Below are 22,086 nucleotides of genomic sequence, written 5' to 3' on the forward strand. Positions count from 1 at the left end.
AGTAAGTGAAATCTCAGCGTGTCAGAATCTAATGTGGAAAACAGCTACAGGGGTGAATAGACCTATATAGCCATTTTACTACTTCTTTTCAATTTAAGAGCAAATTAATTGGAAAATGAAGAATTGTATCATTACATTGTTAGTTCAATTGTCTAATTTTTAAACAGATTTGCATTGTCATCAGAGTACTGTCTAAAATAAGTATATTTTTAATCCCAAAATTATTTGGACAGAAATGACAAATTATGAGGAAAAAAAAAAAAAGGGATTTGAGATCAACCGCCTGATATCCTGCGACTGCCATATGAGCAGCTGTGGCCTCTTTTAACTTCCCTCCTGTCACCGAGAAAAGAGATGGAGACGTTTAATTAAAATTTGTGATTAATGTCGTCTTCCAAACGCTACCAAGTCTTTCTGTCCAACATACACATTGACTATGTTTTAGTATGAAAATCATCTTGTCTAAATCTGAAAAAAAAAAAACACCTTGACACAACAATCATTGATTTCTTCCATAAGGATTCAATGAATTTATGAATATGAATAAAAAAAAAATAAATCTGTTTTACAATGTCACATTTCAAATCGCTTAGCGCTGACCATATTTGGCACGCTCCGGTGGTCTTAAAGTGGGAAGTTGGAGGAACATTTTGAAGCTCAGAAATATAGTTTGTACGTACTTTTATTAGTAGGAATATTTTGATTATGTTTTTATCCCGCCATATTTTCATCAATCAATTTATTCGACATTTCTTGACTGGTTCAAACCAGTCCAACTTTGACTTGTCCAGAAAATTTAACATTTTAGCTCATCCATTCTAAAAGAAATGTCAGATTTATAAAAATTAACATTTTATTTTTTGTTTCTTTGACATTGATTCAATCTCTCCTAACTTCAAACCGTTCATCTCATACCTTTTTTATCATACATTTCAAAATAAAAGCAAAAACAAATTAAACAGATTTGTCTTGCCTTACCTGTGAGTTGACAACTTTTTCACCTATTCAGCTCATCTTTTCCTGAAATTTCAAAATAAAAGCAAAATTTCAACCATTTTTTGGATAATTCCAACTTTAACCCGTAAGTCAACAATGTAACTTTTTTTGTTCAAAAATTCAAAATCAAAAAAACATTTTAATCGTATTTTTTTCCCTTACTTTATTTTCCACACTTTTGAGCGATTCAAAGGTCCTAACATTAAATTATTCAGCTCCTTCCTACTACAATTGTTTTCCTCAAATTTCTAAATAAAAACTGATTTTTTTAAACATAATTCCATATAAAAATAGTTGAATCTCCCTCCACATTCTCCCAAAGCATTCCACATCATTTCCCATTTTTCCATAATTTTCCATTGGGCTTTCAGCATTCAATTTCTCCAGAAATGGCGTCACGCAGTTCCACATTGTTTACAATAGCGAAACCTTAAATTCTGCGAGGAATCGCAGCGATGAGCTCAGACGTTCCCCCGCTCGCGTTTGGGCACTTGACGCTGACGCTCGGCACCCTGCTTTTTGGGTCCCCACATCCTGTTGCCACTTTTATTCATTACTCCTAATTTCAGTTGGCAGCTGTGTTCAGCAAACTTCTGGTTTGGAGCCGGACGGCCTTTTCTGCGGCCCGTTTAAGTACAAGGCTTTCCTGTGTCACGTTTATTTTGCGGACGCTGCTTGGCTTTGATTGGTTCCACATTTTTTACATGTAAAAGTAAAAGAAGGCCTCGGTTCTTTCTTTTTGCAAAGGAGAGATGTTCCTATTGGTCAATATCTTTTCAAATAGTGGGTTGGGGGGAGGAGGGGGGGGGGGGGGTATTTTTTTCAGCTTTAGAATAACCTGTACAAAAACTGTAACAAAAGAAGTTAACAGTTGTTGAAAGTTGGGGTTCATAATGATTTATATTGTTTTGTTTTCTTTTGGTAATGTTAAAATGGATACAGTTTTAAGTTATCTATTTTTTTATGGAAATTATTTATAGTAGGTGCGGGGGAGAGGGGCGGGGGCAACAGATTTTCTTTTCCTATGGGTGTTTTGCAAAATATAATAGAGAAGATAAACACTGTATTTTCCGCAATATAAGGCGCACCTAAAAGCCTTATTTTTTTTTAAAAGATGACTGTGCGCCTTATAATCAGGTACGCCTTATATATGGATCAATATTGAGATAGGGATTCATAGATGGGGAATGAACTGATAATGTAATCTTTACCTCTTTATTTTGTGTGTTTACAGTTAAACAAGCTTGCTCATATTGAGTTATTATGCTATTGAGAGTTTAGAGTTATTATTTAAGTTATCATTGTTATTAATTTGAGTATTACCATATTGTGATTGAAAAAGTTTGAAAATATGTCATTAATTGAGGGTGCGCCTTATAATCCGGTGCGCCTTATATATGGGCAACATTTTTAAAATAGGTCATTAATTGCGGGTGCGTCTTATAATCCGGTGCGCCTTATTGTGCGGAACATGTAAACAAACAATACTCCACAAAGCTTAAGAAAATGAATATTAACCCTTCAAAATGTTAGAAAATCTTACACTGCAATATTTTAAGTATAATACAATAATTACAGATGAACACAAATGCAAGACAATAAACAATTCAATAAACAATTTACCCCTTGTGCAGTATTTTGTCCAATCCTTTGGTTTTTACATGAAAGACATTTCACATCAAAGGGAAATCAGTGAAAGAAGACATTAGGGAGCTGAAATTTCACCCTGATGGTGACAACATGCCAAAATTCAAAATGGACCAATTGGTTATAAAATGATGCGGTAGACAAACGACCCCGAAAATGATCAAAATACGAGGATTAAGAAAACGAATCCTTACCGATGAAAATAGAAGTCCGAAAATCTTAAATCGCAATCAACGATGAATTAAGAAATAGGATTCCAAGTGCTTGAAATGACGTCCAAATGCTTCTTTCATCTTTGAAATCAATGAGTTTTTCATTCTCGCCCGTGGCGGCTTTTTGATCCGATCCTAAAACACAACAAACAAAGGAGTGCAAGCGCCGTTGACATCAGTCAACATGCGTGTCGCAACCTTAAAGCGTCCCTACGCGCACAAAAGAGATTTCCACTTACTCAGCGGCACATATGAAAAACAAACACACTCGATCCGGCAGGTGTACTTAGTTAGCGCGAATGCCTTCACATATAAGTCAACACATGCATTCCAGCAAAGTATACAGCGCCGATCTCAAATCCAGCCCGGTGTCCCGGCAACCTCGTTATGAAACCATCTGATCTTTCGTGACTCATTGTGTCGCGCCCTCAGCGGCGCCGCTATCAAAGAGACCCGAGCCTCCGGGCTTTACGTGAGGTTCTTCTCCGCCGTCATCTGACATGAGGTATGGGCTGTGAATTTCGGCAGGTTTTAGGTGGGGCTGAGTACTGTTGAGATGACACTGAAAGACAGAATGAGGAGACTCGCTTTCATGTGGCTTTGTGGGCGAAATAATATGAGGGTACGTTTCAAAGTAACATACTGACAACTCGCCTTTGATTTTTAAAAATTTTTCATCTTTCATTTTGTGCAAGCTGATTAGACAGCTGGAAAACAAAGGTCAGTCACGACCTGTAACGGACAATCGTTGTACAGTGGACCCCCGTGTTGCAGTGTCCCTGGCTTACGTTTTTTTCATGTTGCGACCTGGAATATTGAGTTTTTTCATCCCCTCTGGTATTTTCACGGTTTTGCGACAAAAACAACTGTCATGACCCTAGGGGCTTGGCTGTATTTGGGTTGTTTTGTCACCATCTGCAGGCGTTTTTAGGTAATTGCACTCATTTCAGTTGCCGTCTTCTACTGGTCGGCCTCACTCGTTTCAAAATGGCAGGATGGTAAAGCTTTGTTCTATGTCGAGTGGTTACAAAACCGTATTTCTCATGCATTTTACTGCTTAATTTAAAGTTTAAATGGTTAGCCATATATATATATATATATATATATATATATATATATATATATATATATATATATATATATATATAGAGCTGTGTGACAAATACTGTATTTAGTAAAAATGTGAAAATATTCATGTCGAGTTATTTTAGTAGCTGCATACAACAAAATGGCGGTTCCAAATTTGCAATAAAAAGGCCTTTTTCATAACCTTGAGGTCGAAGGTTTTGTATTCGGACGGCTATTTGCTTAATGAATGAAAAGCTTGTTTGTTTGCTGCTGGCAGAACAGCTAGTGGACGACTGATGCACAAATGTAACTCTCTCCGAACGCGACACCCAATTGTAATAACACCAAATATTGACGCAAAAAAAAACAAAAAAAAAAACGCTCCATTATATTTAATGTAGGCCATTTAGTGGTTTCCTCCTCTGCTGCTTGGCATCAAAGTTCACGGTTCATCTTTTCATAGCCAAGTCGCCAACAAGGAATTTCACTCAAATAATGTTGTTTGTATGCTTCAAATAAACACAACAGTGTGACTTTCATGCTACGAAAACACAGTGCTTGCATTCATTCCGCAATGTTTGCGATGTTTCAGCCTGCAGTCACAATGCGGCCTAAAATGACAAGCGCTGGAAATATGAAGAAATACTCAAGTTTGTGGGTACATATAAACACAATGAATGCGGTGGAAACGATTGCTGCCTCTCGGCATGGTTGTCATATGTTAACTCATTCACTGCCATTGACGGATATAGCCGTTCTTTTTAAGTGAATGAGGAAAAATAAAATGCAGCTTGGTTTTTCTGTTTGTTTATAAACTCACGACCCTTTTTGGTCGGCTAAGCGGGTAGGTTCTCAAAATTTTTTCTATGAAATGTTTTTTTTTTCAGCCAGGTAACCATTTAACCAGCATGAAGCATTTTTGGATGAAAAAAAAAAAGTTGATTTATTCAACTTGGGAATTAGATTTATAGTGGTAACTATGTGTAATATTTTACAGCTGTTTTAGAAGTATGATCATGTAACAGCTTCTGTTTGATTTAAACATTTGTTAACTAGCGATTACCGTTGCGTTATGGATTAGCATATAAACTAGCGATTAGCATTGTTAGCGATTGGCATTGAAGTTAGTGATTAGCGTTGAGTTAGCGATTGGCATTTAAGCTAGTGATTAGCAGTTAGTGATTAGTATTTAAACCAGCGATCAGCGCATTAGCTTACAAACGCTAGCAATGCTAGCTTTATGTACCGTCAAACATGTGGTAATTCATTTTTCGTGACTTTTTTATGACGTATACAGTGCATTGAGGTGCAGGAGAGATAGCCATCATCCAGGTATGTTTTTGTTTTAACTGATCACAGACCATTCAGTAGTTTCACGGCTTATTTTATTGAATCTTTAAAATGTCATAACGTTCTTAAATTGTAACATATTGACAACAGTTAAATGCAGTTTCCCTCCTTTTATCAAGCTCTTTTTAGTGATATCGGTCGTATTACTATTAAAAAGAATCTACTTTTTTCAACTATGGACCCCTGTAAAATATTTTTAACCATAACTTTCCAAGTTGCAGTTAATTTGCTCTCAATTTGAAAACTATACTGTTCCAACAACACCACTACAAAGCATTCAATTAGATTTGCTAAGACCTGCAGAAACTGTGTTAGAATCTCTCACACAGCCAGGAGTACGTAAACCAATATTTTAAGGTAGTATGACATTCCCAAATGTCAAAGTTGTTGTATTTTTAGGGCCCGAGCAGCTACCGCTGCGAGAGCCCTCTTGTTTTTCTCCAGATTATTATTATTATTATTATTATTATTATTATTATTATTATTATTATTATTTACTGTGCAGCGCTTTTCCATTTTTGAGGGCCTAAACATGCACGAAAAGTCACCAAAATTTGCACATTTGTCGGGCCCGGTGAAAAATTGGATATTTTTGTGTTTCCCAAAACAATGCAAAAAAAATGGCTCTGCAGCGCCACCTAAGGTTGAAAAAGTGCACCTGGTCCCGGCCCGTTTGACCTAGAGCTACGAAAATTTTTAGGCATATGTAGGACCTAGGGAACTACAAAAAAGTCAGCGCGAGCCATGTGCTCAGATGTACAGAAAAAGAGTTATGAATTTTTGAATGTGCATTTTTGGCCCTTTTTTGCACGTTTGTAGGTCCCAAACTGCTCCTTGTTTCTCCTAAACGCTTTACTCAATCACCTTCAAATTTGCTGTGGTGCATATTCACACATAGGGGCACAAGTGGGCAAAATTTGGTGCAGATCCGCTGGCATATATGATAGGGGCGTGGCTTCAAATTATGTGTTCAATTTTTCCTTCGCCAAGAGGGACATAAACCTTAATAACTTTGATGTACTAGCTTAAAAAAATCTAAAACTTCATAGACACATGGAAACTTATGTCTTTAACACCTTTGAAAAAATTTTTTTTTAATACCTACTAGCGCCGCCTAGTGGTTGATTAAAATGTCATTTTTTACACTTTCATGTATTGTGCTCAGTCTGTTTGAGTAAAACAAATGAAAATTGGTCAGAATATCATTAACCCATGGAATATTCAGGTTTTAAAATTTTACGACTTTTCGATAATGGGCGTAGTTTGCACGCCACCTCAAAGTCAGATGACTCGCCAAAACGAAAAAAGTGGCTGTAATTGGCCCCAAAATGGCCTTATGAGTGGAAAATAGCCTCTCACTCCCGGCCCGTTTGACCTAGAGCTCCAAAAATTTGTAGCCTTATGTAGGACCTCGAGCCCTACAAAAAAGTCAGCGCGAGCCATGTGCTCAGATGTACAGAAAGAGAGTTATGAATTTTTGAATGTGCACTTTTGGCCCGTTTTTGCTCATTTGCAGGTCCCGAACTGCTCCTTTTTTCTCCCAAACCCTTGACCTGATCGACTTCAAATTTGCTGTGATGTTTTATCTGACTGTGAGGCACAATTGTTCAAATTTTTGTGATGATCCGCCATCAAATATGTTGGGGGCGGGGCTTTATATTATGCCTTTGATGATTACTTTGCCACATGTGAAACAAACCTTTATAACTCAGCTTTACAAGCTTGGAAAAATCTGAAAATTCACAGACACATGAAGACTCAAGCCCTTAACACAAGTGTTTAAAAAAATCTTCAATTGCTTATAAAGCCATCTAGTGGAAAACAAAAATGTCAGTCTGATGTCTCGCCAAAACGAACAAAGTTGCTGTGTTTGGTCCCAGATGGGCTTATCTTTTCTAAACTTCATATATTTGATGGGTTTCCAATGCGGAATACACCTATTAACGTATTTTTTGTTATAGTGCGAGCGCCACCTAGTGGCAGCCAAAAATATAGCATTTTTTAAACATTTTTATGTGTTAATTTGAGCCCTTTGAAGTAATATCGCTGAAATTAAGTCTGAAAAGCCTCTAGACAGCCCTGCTGACCTCCACCAAATTTTACGAAGTTTCGATAATGGGTGTGGCCTCTACGGCCATTTACATTCCGAAGCTTTATCTGTCCAGTAAAAGTTGCTGTAATTTGACCCAGATGATCTGATCTTCTCACAATTTCACACATTGGATGAAAATATTCTCCTGAACATATCGACAAAAATATATTCCAGTTTAAAGCTAGCGCCACCTAGTGGCTGCAAAAAATGTCATTAGTCGAACGCTTACAGTCAATCCTGTTTGGTTTGACCTACAGCTATGAAACTTTGTAGGCAAATGAAGGACTGCATGTCCTACAAAAAAGTCAATACAAGTGATGTGCTAGGATGTACAGAAAAATTGTTATGAATTTTTTTAATGTGCAGTTTTGTCCCATTCTTAGACATTAGCTGGTCTCAAACTAGTGCCTTTTTCTCTTAAATGATTCACCCCATTACCTTCAACTTTGGCATGAATCATTATCCAACTGAGGGGCACACATAGTCCAAATATCGTGAAGATCTCTTGACAGAAAAGATGGGGGCGGAGCTTCAAACTATGTTTAATAATTCCTTCGCCAAGAGTGACAAAAATGTTAATAACTCAGCTATGACAGCTTCAAACCATCTGAAACTTTCCTGGGACTTTAAAAGTCATGGAATAATACAGCTATGTGATAAACTTTCTAATCATTTACAGCGCCACCCAGTGGCGGACAAAAATCTCATTTTTTATACTTTTATGTACTGTGAAATGCCTGTTTGACTAAATGAACTAAAAAATGGTCAGAAAAGCTATGACACATTGGAAGATTAAGGGTCTCAAATTTTATGACTTTTCATTAAAGGGCGTGGCCTCTATGCAAACTCAAAGTCTGATGTCTCCCCAAAACGGTAAAAGTTGCTGTAATTGGACCTAGATGATCTGATGTTTGCAAAACTTCATATATGGGATGGGAGTCCAATGTGAAACACACCTACAAGCCTATTTTTTTATCATAGTACGAGCGCCACCTAGTGGCAGCAAAAAATATAGCAAATCCTTAATGTTTTTATGTACTCTGCTGAGCCCCTTGAAGTGATATCCCTTAAATGTTTTCTGAAAAGCCAGTGGCCATGCCTTATGCCCTCCACAAATCAGTACGATGTTTCGACAGTGGGTGTGGCCTATATGGCATTGAAAGTCACAAAATTGGAACAATAAAAGCTGCAGTAACTCCACCCACATTGTCCCACCTTGTCTAAATTTTACATATTTGGTAAGAGTCCTGCACTGAAGTCATCTACAACTACTATTTCATTGTTCATAGTCCTTGTTCATACCCCGACCTGTTCATACCCCAACGTGCACAGGTCTGCGAGGGCCCTTTATAGCTGCTTGCAGCTCTAGTTTTATGTGTTTTTTTGTATCTGGCATTGTTTACTACAATAGAAATTTATATGACAAATAAATAAGTGGATCGTATCAAATGTCGTTTTTTTTATCAATCCATTTGCTCTTACTTTTGCACCTGCTTTCTGTGTTCTGCAATTGGCATGACAGATGTATTTTTTTTAAAAACTCTAAAATCCTACTTTTGTCACGCCTCGTACATGAAAACAAAATGCGTACACAGAATCCCCGTTTTCTTTTACAAAAGCTTTGCAATGTCTGTAGCTCCAAAATGTTTATTTTGTTTGTTTTCGTCTCCTGATTGTTTCTTGTGTGTGCGCAGGGATTTTCTTTTAACCTTGAAAATAACAGATTGTGATGTTTGCAAGTTTCTATGGAATCTTTTTTCCACCAAGTAATATGGGCCCAAGTTAGCGCTTGCAGCTGTGTCAATAGACGACCACGCAAACTCAAAGCGCCCTCAAAATCCTGCAAACTCGCTTTTATGTTGGCCATCTGGCTATAAGGCACTGCTATTTACACTTTTTTTTTTCTTTGAAAAAAAATAATACACTTGTGTTTGTGGGCGTGTGTACCTGTTGAGTGACAGGCAGCACCTGCTTGTCCAAAGGGACCCTCGGTTCTTGCGCCATTCACATAGCTGAGACTAGATGGAAAAACATATCAAAGGAAATATTTTTACCAAGGATTTGAGTCGAGGTTGCATCCCGTACACATGGGTTGAACTTTCAATTGCTCCGCTTTAATGAGGAGAAAAATAATTAACTGAAAATAGATGAGAATGGACGAAATATATGAAACGTTTCTCGTTATGCGGATCATGCGATGGAGATTTTCCACTGACATTTAATTTAGCTGACCAAATGAATCATGATGGCAGTACAGCGGTGCATGTGGTAGCACAGCTGCCTCACCACAAGAAGCTTAGCGTTGGGATGTGAACCCTATGTTCCCATCTCAACTCTGGCTGCCTCTCACTGGAAGTACGGATATTCTCCCTATGCCTGTTTGGGGTTTAGAAAGGTATCTTAGGTTTCTTCCCACAGTTGGTAGGCTGATTCAAAAATCCAAATTGGCCCAAGGTTTAGATGTTTTTTTTTTTTTTTTTAATACGGTGATCCCCCCCTACTTCGCGGTTAATAGGGGTGTCAACCCCCCCGCAAAGAAGGGTATCAGTTCCTAGATTTCTATGTACGCCCAAATATAGCTGCAGTAACCATAAACAATCCTTTTCTTTATATATTTTGTGCGTATTTTATTTCCTTTCTCCTACTATTTAACATTACATTATCCTTATTAATATTATAAACATTATTGTATATTCATTAAATAACTAATATTACCTAGTGTGTTGAGAATTTGTTGAGAATTTTGAGAGTACGCAAGTCATCACTTTGAACTTCACATTTATTTTGGCTCATGTATGGTGTATCATGTAGTATCTGTTGAATAATAAATCGACAACAATCTTAAAGTCAGTCAACTAACATTTAAACACTTGCCGAAATTTAATCTATGAATTTACTGTATTTTTAGCCGACATTAGCGGGTTAGCAACAACTAACAACAACTACTAACAATGAAGTGCAACCTCTACTCAAACGAACACAAACAGAATAAACACTCATCACTTACTAAACATAGGCAGGAGCGTGCGTTATCAACATAAATGATAATAAACTATAAATATGAGTTTATGTTGTCATTCACTACGTCACAGTTACAGCCGAATGACACACAGAGAACGGAAACAGGAAACGGAAATGCAACGCGACCCGACAAATTAAAAGCATGCATTTCAAAATAAGATAAAAAACGTCATGAACTCTGACGCTTGAAGAATTCTTAACATAGTTATTAACTAATATTACTTAGTTATTTGATGAATACAGTACTCTATAATGTACTTTTTTTTGCTTTTTTCTATTTTTTCCATTTTTGCGCATTTTTTAAATTATTTTTTATTTTGAGCATTTTTTCATTTTTCCTGGAAAAACCCGTGAAGTACTGAGACCGCGATAGCTGAGACCGCAAAGTAGGAGGGATCACTGTATATGCAAATGCTTGGATTTCATTTGCCATTAATAAATGTGTAGATTTGATATGATACATATTTGTCCAAAATTGTTAGTTAAACTTAATTATTGCTTAGGGCAGGGGTTGTCAAATGGGGGTACTAGTGCCCCTAGGGGTACTTGAAGGAACTTCAGGGGCTACTTGAGATGTTTGAGGAAAATATGTTCATAAAACAAATTCAGTTGGTTATTCAATTCCATTTTTGTAAAAAAACAGATCCTCCCCCGTACTAGAATAGTTGGAGCCAACTTGTCAAAGGCCTCCTCTCGTTTCCAGTCAAGTGAATGCTTTATTTCTGCTATGATCCCAAAAGAGGACACTTTAAGTTGTTGTTATTTGTGGACAAAATTTTATTTAAAATATGTCTTTTTGAGAAGAGGTCTGACACTTTACGTTGATTATTTTTGGTGGACGAATATATATTAATAACTAAGTTAATGATTTATTTATGTAACTATATCGCTTCTGTAATCCCCCAAAACAGGACGCTCTTTGTTTGATATTTTTGTGTGTACCACCATTTATTTATAGTTATTTATTTTTGAGAGCAGATCTGACACTTTACACTGATTATTTTTGTGAACAAATATTTATTAGTTATGAAGTTAATGATTTATTTTTGTGAACAGATCTCTACTGTTACACCAAAACAAGACACTTTATGTTTAATATTTTTCTGTGGACCGTGGAAAAATACATACTGTCTTTTGCTGTATGTATGGAGTGGATGAGAGTAAATATGAATTCACAATAATCCGCTTCAGGGAGTTAAATCCAGAATTCATATTCTTTGCAAGGCCATTCAAAAGAGTGTCTCGCGAGAACAATCTAGGCCGATTTGAAAAAAAAATCAAACTACGGTTATTGCATGTTGCTAATTACAAGCTGCGATGGTCACATATTTATTTCTATATTGTCTACGCGGAATATTACAACCGCTTAGGGAAACGTCAATTCCATCAAATGCGGTCGAAAGCTTCAGACCGAACTGTTTAGTTTCGTATGACCGCCTTGTGCAGAAAACTTCTGAGCAAACTATTATATATGTCAAGAGGAGAGGGGTCTGGCGCCATAAGCCTCTTATAACGTGCCATTATTGAAACCACAACATCAATATGACACATCATCTGGATTTTCAGACCAACTGCCGCCATATTAAAGAGCATGTAAAAAAAGTCTTATTGTAAAAGTTACATGAAATGCATAAAAGATTGGCTAAAAAAAAAATAATGAAAAGACGTTCTATTTCTCTGACAGTAAATAAAAAAGAATGACCCTCTAAAATTTGGTAAGAATAGATTTGTTTTATTGTTTTGATGACAATAAATGCACATTTTCTTGCGCCTGAGAAACCTTGTACAGTATTATTTTTAATTTTGTGTTTCAATGTTTAAGGAGCTGCTGTCTTTTAGGTTTAAAGTTATGTATCATTGTCAAAAGCAGACCGGCGTAGTTGCGTTAGGGACTTCCTGTTTAGTGTCTTGTAAATAAAAAATTAAAAAAGAATGTCTTTAGTCAAGTTCGGTGAAACGTGTGAATATTGTAAATATTCTGTGTGATTTATAGTGTCAGTAGAAAGTCATGGTTTGTTCATTCTAGTTTTGTGTCAGAGATATTGCAATTAGATTTAGGATAACTAGTGATTAGCAATGAACTAGCGATTAGCAACTAAGCTAGCGATTAGCATGTTAGCTCGGAAACGCTAGCATGCTTAGTCTACTGTTTGTAGGTATAAGACAATCAGGTGATTCTGACATTTTTTGTCGCGCCATTTCCGTGTGATCACGTCACGGCAGATACATTTGAGTTCCTCTCAAATAAATGTGCTTGGGCTGGTTAAAAATGAGTTTACCGCGTACATTTTTATACATGACGTATAGTGCAATCGCTAGTAAGTTGTGATTAGCAATTAATTAGCAATTAGCATCCAAGCTAGTGATTAGCGTGTTAGCTTGCAAACGCTAGAATGCTTTTGCTTTTTTGCTTGGTTAAAAATTGCATATAAATAAACAGAGAAGACAAAATTTCAATTTAATTATGAACGACCAAGGTTTACAATATTTTTATCATAACTTAAATTTAAACCGAATGAAGTGAATTTTAGACAGCTTTTTCCAATGAGACAAAATGATCAGTCATTTTCATGTATTAAACTGCTTTTGAAAATTAACCCCACTACACTTAAGGACACCGTAGCGCTGCTAGCTAGTGGCTAGTTCCTGCTCGATGGCCAGCATAATCAGTGAATTAATTACATTACTTTGCGGTTTGTTAGCGGCCTAAATTGAAAATCGAATGTGATTTTAGAACGTTTAGATGTTTATTTCGGAAGTTGAGACTCAAACTTTTAGCGACAAATATGTTGTAGAAAGACAAGTCAGTGAGCCAGGAACAACTTCAAAATAAAAGCATCCCGATTGTAGGGTTTATTTAGAAGTTGGCTGGACTTCTCATCATTGTTGGCCGCATGTTTTACTGAAAAAAAAAAAAACATCCCCCAGAAATGGATCTTGTTCTGTGCAAGGTCCAGCAAAGGAAAAATAATACAACTTCCTTGTATATTCATTGCAAAACAGAAAATGTGAAGCGGACTATTATGATTGCACATTTGGCTCTCACCTATGAGGAAAAAAAAAAAAAAAACTAGAGGTGCCACTGGGAGCAAATGTAGCAGAACCTTCTGACGCTGAGCTTTGAAATGCTTAGCGGCTCTGCGGTTTCGAAATCCCAAGAGTCTCATTGGTTCTTATTAGCCCCCCCCCCCACCCCCCGTCCCATTCACTACTTAACCCCCACTCCCGCACTTAGACCGTCCGCTCTGACAGATTGGAGGAAATGAACGTCTGCAAATTGGCCCTCGGTGGTGAGGCCAGACCATACACCTAAGATCTGCTTTCAAAAGCAAAGTCTGGCGGTCTCCATCCCATCTCCTCTGTCTTTGTTTTCACTTGTGAATTAGCATAAGAAAGACGGATGGATGCAGACTCCATTTTGGGCGATATTTAAGTGGCGGGTAAAAGGTTGCGTTTTTTACGTCTTGAGTAAACGGGGGATTGGGATTGTTTACATCAGACGTGTACATTGTTCTTCAATTAGGTTTCGTAGGGGGTGAGTGTTTTAATGCATTCTGAAGTGTGTGTATATGGTCTGTAAATTACGCATTGGCGCTTTAAGATGAGGCCTGGGCATTTAGCGAATCGTAAGTGGTGGAAACACTTTTAGGCAAGGGTTCATTCATCTTAGATGAACTCTGTCTCATTAAAGTCCGCGTCTTGGTTTACATCGTCGAAAAAGGAGTTTGCACAAAAACGATGATTTTTTTTTAATAAACTATTTTCCTATTATTCACGTGGTTTTCATTGTGAAAATCGGAACCATGTTTCTCATTTACAGAGATTCAGAATGGAGATAAAATGTAACAAACTTGATCATTTGTCCAATCGTTTGATCTTTACATCAAAGGGTAAGCACAGAGAGGGAGCTGAAATTTCACCCAAAGATTCAAAGTTCAACATCGCTCGACCGTTTAATGATCACACTACCAAAAGAGTGCCATCCTTTGTCTAAAACAGTGTGGGAATGATGTGGAAAAAAATGACCCAAAAGTGGTCAAAATACCACACAAGGGTTAAAAGAAAAAAACAAATCTACAGTACTTCCTGTCGGCTTCACTACCGCCAAAAAGAGGAAACAACATCACATTGCATGCCGATGACTTCATTTTTATTGTCATCGCGTCACATCTTTACCAACATCAAAACACCGCCAAAAAAAAAAAAAAAAAAATCAGATTTAATCGCTGATTAACACCATTCGGTTTTTAAACTCCATTCCAGTCCACGTGTTCAAGCTTGTGTACTTTTTAAAATATTTTTCTTACAATATTTTTCAAAGCTTTGTCTAAATGAGAGTCTAAAATGATTTAAGGACTAAATTAATCACTTACTTTAGGGAATTAATTACAAGAGTAACTGATTACTTTAGATAATCAAGTAATACACTTATGGGTTGCTTTAGGTAGTACTAAAGATATTTACTACAGGTAATGGAGTTCTTAAGTAATTGATTACTTTAATCAATCAATTACTAAAGTTGATCAATTGACCCTAAAGTAAGTGATTACTTCAGGAACTAAAGTACTAAAGTCATTACCTTAAGAAAAGCAATGAATTACTTTAGATACTAAAGTACTAACCAATTACTGTAGAAACTAAAGTACATACGCAATTGATTTCCACATAAATACATAAAGTAATCAATTACATGACTAGTTGATTGGCTGAAGTAAGCAATTATTTTTGGCACTTATGTACTTAAAGTAATTTATTACTTTAGTGCTTAGTCCATTTGGTACCACAACATAAACATAAACGTAAACACTTGAAACATAATCGAAAAAATCTCTCTCTCTCTGTAAATAAATATATATATATATATATATATATATATATATATATATATATATATATATATATATATATATATATATATATGATATATATATATATATATATATATATATATATATATATATATATATATATATATATATATATATGAGGACACAAATGAGTTATATATATATATATATATATATATATATATATATATATATATGAGGACACAAATGAGTTAAGGATGCTAGGAAATGGCTGGTCAATTTTGCCGTCTTTGCACAATGCGACAATAGACCCCAGTGCTACTTACACTGCACAGGGTGCATTCAAATGCATTCGTACGTTTCAAACTTTGACAGAAAAAGCGGGTACGCATGAATTTTTCCCAGAAGAAACAAAGATTTTGACTTGCAAATCAATTGTGAAATTGTAGACCAAAAAATGTGAGCCAGTCAAAGATTCCCCACATATACCGTGTCTTCTTTTATGGAAACGTTTTGATTCCTCTGCGGGACAACGCATACATTTTCTTTGCCAATGGCCCTCAAACAAGTATTACATTACATTGACTGTGTTATATAATTTGAAATGGGCCAAGATTGGGTTTGATGCTGGCACGCCATGAATCGGCTTTGGCTTTGCCAACCCAACGTTGAACTCGGTTATGTTATGAAGGGAGCAATTGTCTTCGTCCTTTTAAAGAAACCGCTGTTGACTGATGGAGATAGCGTTCCTCCTTTCGCCTCCTTCGCAATCATGAAAACGCCTGTTTTTGTCGTTTAACGTGTGTTTGCGTGACAGTTTTTTGGTACTGATGCATCGCACACATATATATATATACCCTTGTATATATACAAGGGTATTTCACCGATTATTTGCTTGAAAAGGTGAATTAGTAACTTTGATGAGTACTTGATTACAAGTTACTTTGTTACATTTCGCAGATACTGACCACCTTGCTTAACATAAACAAACAAAAAAAAAAACACTCTTAATAGTGAGGTTAAGGAACAAAGTTTGTTTTTCTTAATAATAAATTAAACTCTTATGACCTATATGCTGTATTTTCATTTGAAAAAACAAACATTTTAGCTAACAAATTTCATACATTTTATTTCAACAAATAAAAATACTTTTTGTCAAAACTTAACTCAAAAAAGAAATACTTTCTACCTCATCTTTTATTATTACCTAACTTTAGCAAGAGGCTCAATCTTCTAATTCATTTTCTCTTAATTTGAAAAGAATTATATGCTGTAATTGCACTATAAAACATTCAATTGGATTTGCAGGCACCTGCAGAGACCCTGTTAAAAATCTCACGCACGTGCATTCTCCTGATCTGATAATAATATTTTCACATCTCTGGAAAGCTTATTTTCAATCTCACTATCGTCTGATTGCCTTTACTGAGGTTACATTTATGGCCGTTTCAACCAGTCGCAAATATGTGAGCAAATATAATCCGGACCCTTCATTTTCCTGTTAAACTAAGACTAAACAAACCGCAAATTTTTCAAACAGACCACACAGAAAGAATTAGCAGGAAAAAAAAAAAATATTGCATAGATCCCACGGCAAAGTTTATTATTTCACGTTAGAGCAACAGATTCGAGATTGCGCAGCTAATTCTCCAAAGCACATGACTTGCATATTTTTCCTAAAAGTTTTACGAAATTGTTTTACTCAACCCTTACGCTCGCAGATTGGCGGGGTTTAACGCCGATAGTTCCGATTTGTGTAGACAATTTCACGGCCGTGCGCTGTAACCAATCACAGCGAATAGACCGCGCGTCCGACAGAGGTTTAAATAAAGGACACGACGTCTTTTGGGAGAAACGGGGCAGGGTGACCAGGAGAGAGCTCGGGCGGCCCGGTAGATGAAATTAGGGAAGGCCGGCGGCTAAGATTGGCTCGACGGAGACGGAACCGTCCCCCCGCCCCTGCCGCCATCCCATAAAGCCCGTCCTCAACCCGCGTGCCGAGAAACTATTTCCAGGTGTGAAATGGATCCACTGTGGCACTGCTTTAGGGATTTGGAAAGGCGGAAAATGGAAAGTTAAATTTGATGAAGACTGCGGCGAAAGCGGAATGCACCTTCGCCGGGGCCTCTGCGGCTTAGACGTGCGGTCATCGCTCCCGGAGAAAATCCGACACGAATACGCCGCGAGCGCTAATATCCGGCTACGCGTCAATCAAATGATTCTTATCGGGCCCGTGGATGGTAAACCCCTGACTGCGATCATCTAAAAACAAATACGGTCGTAAGGATATAGTATACTAAGATAATATATCAGTATATATAAGATTTATTAAGATATATATGATATACTGTATTATTTATTATTATTATAGTTCACAAATATAAGATGCACGGCAAAAGTATGGGTACAGTCACTTCAAAATTAGGATTTTTTTGTTGTTGTTCGACACCATTTGAGGAAGATTGATCGCTCAAGTAGAGCTTTGACGCACGTTTGTGCATTTGTAATCTTCTTGTCTATCTATTTGTCTGTATTTGGTACATGCAGCATCCGCTTCAACCTGCGGGTCTGGAAGGGGGCTCCTCCCACCTGTGGTCCCTTCTGAAGGTTTCTGATTTTCCCCTAATTGGGGTTTTGGAGTTTTTCCTTCCCCTTGTGGGAGCTTTGACAGGGGATGCTGTTGTGTACCTTACACTGAAAAGATGTCCCTGTACCACTTCTTTTTTTGAAAGAGGTCTCCACATGACCTCCTTTCATCTGGGAAGCCCTTTGAGACTTCGGTGATTTAGGGCTATACAAAAAAAATTTGATTGATTGATTGATTGATTGATTGATTGATTATATAGCATAATTATCGTAACGGGGCGGGCAAGAGTATGGCTTTGTTTTGTTAAGAATCTGTTTCACTTCCGCTAATTTTAAACTCATTAACTCAATCAATGCCAGAACGTATTTTCATCATTTTTTTTAAGCGTCCGGATGTTAAATCCCAGATACTTAAGTATTAGAACAATACTTAAGTACATTAAGGACATTAATTTCCAGGTACTTAAGTATTAAATCAATACTTAAGTATCTTAAGTCACTGAATCATATTTGTGTCTTCATTTACTTCAATGTGTGGCCAGTGAGTGATTAACCCATTCAGTGCCATGGACGTATTCTCACGTTTATTTATTTATTTATTTTTTAGGAGTCCCATATTCACTCCCAAATACTTAAGTATTGGAACGATACTTAAGTATCTTAAGTCATTGAATCATATTTGTTTCTTCATGTACTTCAATGTGTGGCCAGTGAGTGATTAACCCATTCAGTGCCATGCACGTATTTTCACTTTTTTTTTTTAGGTGTCCAGATATTCACTCCCAGATACTTAAGTATTAGAACGATACTTAAGTACATTAAGGACATTAATTTCCAGGTACTTAAGTATTAAATCAATACTTAAGTATCTTAAGTCACTGAATCATATTCGTGTCTTCATGTACTTCAATGCGTGGCCAGTGAGTGATTAACCCATTCAGTGCCATGGACGTATTCTCACGTTTATTTATTTATTTATTTTTTTAGGAGTCCCATATTCACTCCCAAATACTTAAGTATTGGAACGATACTTAAGTATCTTAAGTCATTGAATCATATTTGTTTCTTCATGTACTTCAATGTGTGGCCAGTGAGTGATTAACCCATTCAGTGCCATGGACGTATTCTCACGTTTATTTATTTATTTATTTTTTAGGAGTCCACATATTCACTCCCAAATACTTAAGTATTGGAACGATACTTAAGTATCTTAAGTCACTGAATCATATTTGTTTCTTCATGTACTTCAATGTGTGGCCCGTGAGTGATTAACCCATTCAGTGCCATGGACGTATTTTCACGTGTTTTTTTTTTTTTTTTTGGGGTCCAGATATTCACTCCCAGATACTTAAGTATTAGATCGATACTTAAGTATCTTAAGTCATTGAATCATGTTTGTTTCTTCATGTACTTCAATGTGTGGCTAGTGCGTGATTAACCCATTCAGTGCCATGGACGTATTTTCACATTTTTTTTTTTTTTAGGAGTCCAGATATTCATTCCCAGATACTTAAGTATTAGAACGATACTTAAGTACATTATGGTCATTAATTTCCAGATACTTCAGTATTAAATCAATACTGAAGTATCTGGGAGTGAATATCTGGACTCCTAAAAAAACACACCAAAAAAACCCCGTGAAAACACGTCCTTGGCACTGAATGGGTTAATCGCTCTCTGGCCACACATTGAAGTGCATGAAGACACAATTATGATTCAGTGACATCCAATACTAACACCTTCTACTTAATTATTAACTTATTTTGCTGCTTGAACGGTCAAATCTTACAGATAGAAGTGCCTTTGTGTTATGCTTCATTTAACTTCGTCAATTAATGTTAATAAATTCCTAAGAAGTCATCAAACCAGATGGCGAGCCTGAGATACCTCCGACATTTTTTTCCCCTTCCCACCGACGCAGGATGCAAAGTCACCGCATGAGCGAAACTGAATTCATCATGATTTTAAAAAAAGTCATCTCCTCAAGTGCTTTCTCACTTTTGTGGCGTTGCGTCATCTGTTTGCATCGTCATTTAGAAATAAAATTAACATTGAGTTCCTTGACAACGCAAAGGCAATTTGGAATGCCGTAATGGATTCAGTTCGGGAAGTTTGCTGCTCTTCATTCAAACCAACCTTTGCTTATTCATCCGGACGGTAGCTGCATGCAATCGCGCCCCTGCCGCTCTCCTCTGCAGCGTGCGTGCGCCTGAAAAACATACGCCAAGAATAAGGTGATGTAAGAGTCGGTAGTGAGCCCAAACGGAGCGTCCAATTTCCGATGAGGATTTCAGGCCAGTGCCAGCAAAAGATGATGCAATAACAGGAGATGGCATTCAGGGAGGTGAAGAAATGGCAATATTTTATAATATATAATATATTTATAATATATAAGAGGTACAGTATAGTTTGGGGGTACACAACAACCGCTACCGGTTTCCTTCAGAACCTCAAACTTCATTCGTATTGGTCCACAAATAATTGGATCGTAAAACAGAGCTGTAATCAAAAAGAAGTAACGTAATTATTCATAAATTTGTCCACAAAAAATAATCAACATAAAGTGGTAAACCCGTTCTCAAATGGAAATAATGATAAATACATTTTTGTTCACAGAAAACATAAAGCGTCCTTTTTTTGGATTACAGTAGAGATCTGTTCACAAAAATAAATCATTAACTTAATTATTATAAATAAATAAATATAAATATTTGTCCACAAAAAATAATCAACATAAAGTGGTAAACCCGTTCTCAAATGGAAATAATGATAAATACATTTTTGTTCACAGAAAACATAAAGCGGCCTTTTTTTGGATTACAGTAGAGATCTGTTCACAAAAATAAATCATTAACTTAATTATTATAAATAAATAAATATAAATATTTGTCCACAAAAAATAATCAACATAAAGTGGTAAACCCGTTCTCAAATGGAAATAATGATAAATACATTTTTGTTCACAGAAAAACATAAAGCGTCCTTTTTTTGGATTACAGTAGAGATCTGTTCACAAAAATAAATCATTAACTTAATTATTAATAAATATTTGCCCATTAAAAATAATCAACACAAAGTGTCGGACTCGTTCTGAAAAAGAAATAATTATAAATAAATATTTGTCCATAGAAAAATATTCAACACAAAGTCGTCCTCTTTTGGGGTTACAATTGATATGTTATAAAAAAGAAATAATTATTGATAAATAATTGTCCATGTCAACAAAAAGTGTTGGACCTATTCCAAAAAAAAAAAAGGATAAATTCATGATAAATTCAAAAAAAAACAATTCGACTTAAAGTGTCCTCTTTTGTGATCATGACAGAGACAGATCTGTAACTTAACAGGTAACGAGTTGACAAGTTTGGTGGAACCATTCTAGTATGGGGGAACATTAAAATAATAAAATAATAAACTGAATAACATACTGAAGCCAAAATTAGTTTTTTAAAGGTTTTTTGCCTGTTAGTTTGTTTTATTTAACATCTCAAGTACCTCATGGAGTTCTTTCAAGTACCCCCAGGGGTACCTGGGTACCCCCATTTGAGAACTACTGCCCTCGGGGGCAATACTAGCCGGGCAGGGACATTATATGACTTATTTTTCTTTTAATTTAGCTTTGCAAGGTGACGCGAACAGAATCCGTCAGTAAATGAAAGAAAAAAAAAAAATAATAGTAACAAAGAAGCAAAACGAACGCGCAGCTGCTAGCCAGTCATAATGACTCGGCGTCATCTTCCGAACACGAGGCTAATTTGACGAGGAGATCCTTCCCGTTGCTTGCGTGGCGGCGTCTCCATAGCGACGTGGAGAAAATGAAGATGTATGTCGTCAAGAGATTGAATCAAGTAGCAGTCAAATGATGAAGTGGAAAGCATGAAAATTCGAGAGTTTGCAGCTTGAAAACAAATATTAGCAAGCATTATCCTAATTTGGTTACAGCAATATCGTGCCTCCAACATAGAAGCGCCGACATATTTTCAACATAACACGACACGCTCATATTGTTAGAATACCGCACCAAGACAACAGTAACACGACTGGTTGTGTTTACTAGTGGAGAGTGCCCCCTGGTGCCAGGTAAAATAGCAGTTCAAACCCAAAATCATCACAGTCTTCTTTTGTCTTCCTTTGATTAGCTGGAGATTGCCCCAAAAACGCCACACTGGACTATAGTCCACAGGGCTCAAAGCATGAGAAAAAAATAGCCTGAGATGTAATGTTTTTTTGGGTTTTTTTTGCCTTTTCATATCAAGGCATATTTGTTCATTTATGAAAAAAAATCATTGATTTTATTTTATCGCAT

At 36.5% G+C, this 22,086-nt stretch overlaps 1 long non-coding RNA gene across 3 annotated transcripts in view; it reads right to left on the reverse strand.

Annotated features, from left to right (window-relative positions):
* Positions 1-512: 512 nt before the first annotated feature.
* The window catches only part of LOC148424324 (uncharacterized), a 40,303-nt gene continuing 18,729 nt past the window's right edge, over positions 513-22,086 (reverse strand). Inside the window, exons 1-4 of one of the 3 annotated variants that reach the window (XR_015865340.1) lie at positions 10,373-10,477; positions 9,313-9,383; positions 2,838-3,417; positions 513-1,020 (exon numbers count right to left, since the gene is read on the reverse strand). This is a non-coding gene — a long non-coding RNA (uncharacterized LOC148424324). Of the gene's footprint in view, positions 3,418-9,312; positions 9,384-10,372; positions 10,478-19,916; positions 19,990-22,086 lie in introns of those variants that run through there. The other 2 variants (XR_015865339.1, XR_015865338.1) reach the window with 2 other exon arrangements.

This window comes from Hippichthys cyanospilos, chromosome 4 (assembly GCF_059441005.1).
Source record: "Hippichthys cyanospilos isolate Australia breed blue-spotted pipefish chromosome 4, RoL_Hcya_1.0, whole genome shotgun sequence".
NCBI lineage: Eukaryota > Metazoa > Chordata > Actinopteri > Syngnathiformes > Syngnathidae > Hippichthys > Hippichthys cyanospilos.